Genomic DNA, 5,579 nt, shown 5'->3' with positions numbered 1-5,579 from the left:
ATTCACATCAAATTTTAAGAAATAATAATTAATCTTCTTTTTTCACCACCTAATATCCCTAAAATACCCTTATTAATAAACATTTTTTCAACCCCCTTCTCTATTCCTTTTTCTCGATCCCATAAACATGAAAGTACTCTATCCACTTAACAACATTAACATAGCCAATGCACAAACTCATACTCAATCAAATACAAGCGTGAGTGATCAAAGGATAGTTAATTTAATCAAACAGGAAGACAGTTAGAGAGCAGGGGTGTTAAATCAACCATAGATTCAAACTTGGTTACGTAGGAAACATATCTGTGAAGTTATTAATCTGTAGTTTTAAGTTGACTAAGTTTGGAGAAATTAAGGTTAGAGAGATTGCCTTCCAAGTTGTTGTTTCCCAAATGTATTTCTAGAAGGCTTGTTTGTGTTAGATGTAGATTGCTAATTAATCACAAGTTTCAAGATGCTTGATTATGTGGAAAGCGATTTCCAGTACAGAGAACAAGGCGAAGACCTGTCATTGGATCTATGGACCTGCTTATTTTAAAGTCTAGCTACTCTTACTATATGGGATATCAGCATCAGTCCAAGTTTCAAAGTTGTTTTCTAGCTTGTTAATGATTATTCTTAGAAAATTGGTAGATAGTGCTTGTACCACATGGACGGTATTTCCATCACCAAGATAGTGCTCATAGTACTAATTACACTACGAATTGTCACAAAATTAAAGGATATAGAGAGCAATTCACAATCTGTGAGGAAGTGATCAAAAGCTAGATATTGCTTTTTCACTGAGTTGGTACTAAAGAAAGCATATATATGATGTTTCATACGTTGGGGTATGGTTGTTCCATATGTTTAACTTAGAAAAAGAAAAGTTCAGGAGAAACAAAATTTGGAGGCAAAAAACCTCATTTCTCTGTGTTGGGTGATTAAATTTACAATTTTGACTAAAGATTCTTAACTTTTACACCACTTAATTGGCTTCTTTTCTTTATCCATAAAATTGTTAACAAGATACTTAGTAGTTCGTACTTTAGAGATGGATTACGAGACTTTTGTTAGATTCATTTAAGTATGTTTTTGTTTATTTTTTATTTTTTATTTCATATTTCATTTCGTTTCCTTTTCATTTCATTAAGTCAAAAGGAGGATTTAGTATTAAATACTAAATCCTAAAAATGGGTTAGGCTAAAATAATTTTATTAAAAATTATTAAATAAAAAAGGCACACAAAATAATTTTAGGCTAAAATTAGATTTATTAAAAATTATTAATTAAATAATTATGGATGCTTCACTAAAAATGGGTTAGGCTAAAATAATTTTATTAAATAAAACAGGCACACAAAATCAGTCTGAGGGTATAGTTATAAAGTGATACTTTTAAAACAAAATTTAAAAATTAAGAAAAAGGCTCCCTCCCTATCACCATAAAACATAGAAAGAGTGGAAAACTATAAAACTATTGAGATTCAGTATACAATAATAATGTCAATTAACATGTACAAAATGCATGTCAAGAGACTAAATAGTCTAAAAAAAGAATAAAGGTAGTATTATGAGAAAAGCAGTGCATTACATTTGCCAACAAGAAAAAACAAACTGAAAATATAAACCATAAAATAGGTAGGTGCGAATGATGTACTTTCTAAGTTTTTTTTTTTTTTTAAAAGAGTAAATGCATTAAAAGCCCAAAAGGCAAACCCATATTACATAAGCCCAGACCCGGGCACAAACCGAAACAAGGGCATAGCCCAACAAGCAAACAAAATTCACAGTAAACTACAAATAAGAAAGTGAAGAAACGACAACAACAGAACAAAAACGACAACAAAATCTCCTAAAGCTAGCCCTAACCAAAATCCAAAGCCAGCCATCCAACCACCACAACCTATCACCACCACACCAGAATGTCACCAAGAACACCACAAGAACCAACCATAAACCAGGTCAACAACCACCAGTAGAGCTCCAGATGGAGCCAGAGAAGTCACTACAGTTTCCAGCAGATTAAGGAATGGGAGAACCCGTGCTTTATCCTTCGGAGACAGGGGAATGAGAGAACTCGTTTGGACAAACCATTTCGCACCAAACATCACCGCTGAAGAGATACCCCAGAAGTGCCACCTGAGCAGAGAGGTGAGGACTGGTTGTTGAAGCCACAAGAATGAGCTAGAAGCAGAGGAGTTGATAGAAGCCCGTGAGAAGGTGAAAGAGATAAAGGGGAAAAATGGAATAAACATAGAGGTTAGGGGGAGATTTAGGGATGAAGAGGGCAGAAGACACGGAAGGAAAAACAAAGGGAAGCAAAAGAGAGGCATGAGGCCTCAGATCTAAGCACACCGGCCCAAGGTTATCGCCACCGACTCTCAAAACAGAGGGAGGAGCGAAGAGAGCTTTTTGATAAAACCATCACATAAAGCTTATCTTGTACTTTATCTAGGAATTGGAAATATGCATATCTCCACGTCTTCTTGAGCATCAAAGGACCAACCACTCCCCAAAATCCTGTAATGAATCCAAGTGCAACAGAAATATAAAACCATGGAATCCGATGCGCACTCTTTACATCCTGGCTATTCTTTGTATCTGCATCAACGCCACTAGTTGATCCACACTCATTTGGAAGTGGGTCACCACAGAGTTTGGGATTCCCCTCGAATGCAGAGGCATTCAAGCCTTGGAGCTGAGTGCTTGTTGGTATTGGTCCTTCAAGATTATTGTACGAGACATTGAAATCCGACAAGAAAGTAAGACTTGCCATTGATGCTGGAATTGTCCCGGACAAGTGATTCATGGAGAGATCCAATTTCTCCAAGTTTTTGAGGTTTGATGTTTGGTCTGGAATGATGCCGGAGAAGTGGTTGGAGGCAAGTATCAACCCACGGAGAAGCTGCAATTGCCCGATCTCGGTAGGTATGCTGCCGTTGAAGCGATTGTTGGCTAGCGCTATGGATTGTGGGAAGTAAGAAAAATAATTGTACTGTACAGGTCTTCCATTACTTGAGCTGAAAATAGGCAATTCAAGATAATTATGATCTACTTGAGCTGCAATTTTTTTAGATACCAACATGGGTAATCTGCAAAGTTCTTTTGGAAATTCACCTGAAATTAGGTTGGATTCCAAATCTATTGAAAAGAGCCTTGGAAGGTTCCCCAACCAACTAGGAAGTGACCCTGTGATTCTATTATCACCCAGGTCCAAGATCTCAAGCTTCTTGAGCTTATACAACCATACAGGTATTTCACCAGTGAGCCCACAGTTTTCCAAATTCAATAATCTAAGGTTTTTGAAACCATCATAATCAACCATGCCAATATCATTAGCTGTCGGCATTTTCTCCCCTACAAAATTTGTACCACATGATAGGAATACGAGACTTTTGCAACCCACTAATATCTTGAGTGCTCCTGTGACATTAGTCAGTCTGTTGGAAGTAAGGGAGAGGAAGGACAGAGATTTCAATGAAAGAATCTCAGGTTGTATTTGTCCCTCTATATTGTTAAAACTCAGTCGAATTGCTTTCAGGGACTTGCATGAGTAAAGACTTGCTGGAAACATACCAGTGAAGTTATTTTGCGCTAGGTCAAGTTTAGTAAGTTGACCAAGTTTGGAGAAATTAAGGGTGGAGAGATTGCCTTCCAAGTTGTTGAATGCCAGATGTATTTCTAGAAGGCTTGTGCAATTCATCAAAGAAAGGGGCAAAGAACCTTCTAGATTGTTGAAATCAAGGAGCAAGAATTTCAAGTGAGAGAGCTTCCCAAAATGGAGAGGGAGGACGCCACTCAATTGATTAGAGTATAGGTCAAAGATTACGAGGTTGGTGAGGTTGACAACTCTATCATTAATGGTTCCATTGAGCGAATTCAAAGGTAATGCAATTTCTTCAAGTTTGGTAGCATTATACATATCTTCTGGAAGTACTCCTGAGAAGTTATTGTGACCAGCACGAAAAACTTGGAGTTTGGAACACTCCCCTAGTCCACGAGAGATACTGCCATTGAATCTATTGAAGGAAAAATCAAATAGCTTAATCAAGGGACAAGAGTGGAGACAAACAGAGGTTGGGATAGAACCTGAGAAGGTATTGTTGCTAACACTAAAGCTAGTCAAATTCCTAGCTTGTCGGAAGAATGAAGTTGAAATTGCACCATGGAAATGATTATTGGACAAATTCACTGTCTGAATACGAGATGGTAAAGAAAGCGGTAGCTCTCCAGAAAGAAAGTTAGAGCTCAAATCAAGGATCTCAAGGCGATTCAAGGACAAGAAGAATCCAGTTTGATCGAGTGTACCATAAAGTGAATTCTGGGAGAGATTCAAGTATTTGAGATGTGTGAGATTTGAAAGTGACTGTGAGAATGAGGGAAAAGTACCTGCGTTGAGTTTGAGTCCTTTGGAGGGTAAGTGCAAATGTGTGACCCAACTATCGTTATTACAAGTGATGCCATCCCAATTGCAGCAATTAAAGGACGTCCAATTAAAGGAAGGAGAAGACAGAGCGAGGGAGAAGGACAGAAGAGCGGTGCGCTCAGTTTGGTTGCATGCATATGCATTAATATTTGTTGAAACCATGGAAGAGAATATGATCATGAGAAAGAAGCCATGAGCCATTGGGTGATTTGCAGGCTGCACTAGCATGTTTCTTTGTGTTAGATTTAGATTGCTAATCACAAGTTTATAAAGAGTTGGAATCGGAGACAAGAAAAAAGTATCTTTTTTTTTTTTTTTTTTTCTTTTCTTTTCTCCTCGACTTGAAAATGATGCTTGATTAAACAACAAGAAATCACTTCCAAATTGGCAAATTAATTAAGAATATGTGGAACGAAATTTCCAGTACATCGAACAAAGCGGAGACCTGTCATTGGATCTGAAGACCTGCTTATTTTAAAGTCTACCATGACGTACTCTATGGGATATAAGAATTATCAGTCCAGGTTTGAAAGTTGTTTTCTTGTTAATGATTATTTGTAAATTGGTAGATAGTGCTTGGCAGTTGGCACACATATATGGAGGGTATTTTCCTTGCCACCACCACGATTGTGCACATAGTACTAATTACACTACGAATTAATTGTCACAAAATTAAAGGATAGAGACAGAAATAGAGAGCAACAATCTGTGATGAAGTGATGGACGGCTAGATATTGCATGTTTCACTGAAAAATAATGACACCTTAATAAGTGAGTAACAATTTTATTCTGTGGTATATTATTCTCGTTTTCCAACAGTATTTTTACAAGGAAAACTAAAGGTATAAATAATGTATATTTATATATAGTATGATATAACTGAGCGTGTTATGTACTTAATGGATATGCTTTATAGTTTTAAATTTATAATTCTACAAGGGATGTGTTATACTTATACTTTGTGGGATGTCTTGGAATTTGAATTAAGTTAGTACTGAATTAGTAATCATTCCATGACTATTGGTACTAAAGAAAGCATATATATGATGTTTCATATGTTGGGGTTGTTCCATATGTTTAACATAGAGAAAGAAAAGTGGCGCTGGAGAAAAAAATGTTTAAGTATGTATGCTTTCATTTAATAGAGAATAGTTTGGAAAGAAAAAGAAGAC

General features: G+C 36.6%; 1 pseudogene; it reads right to left on the bottom strand.

Moving 5' to 3' along the window:
• Positions 1-1,586: 1,586 nt before the first annotated feature.
• LOC147286756 (receptor-like protein 2 pseudogene) lies at positions 1,587-4,635 on the bottom strand (annotated as a pseudogene).
• Positions 4,636-5,579: the final 944 nt, after the last annotated feature.

Source organism: Dryas octopetala, chromosome 4 (assembly GCF_963921425.1).
Source record: "Dryas octopetala chromosome 4, drDryOcto1.1, whole genome shotgun sequence".
NCBI classification, from domain to species: Eukaryota; Viridiplantae; Streptophyta; class Magnoliopsida; order Rosales; family Rosaceae; genus Dryas; species Dryas octopetala.
This window is presented reverse-complemented; position numbering and strand designations above follow the sequence as displayed.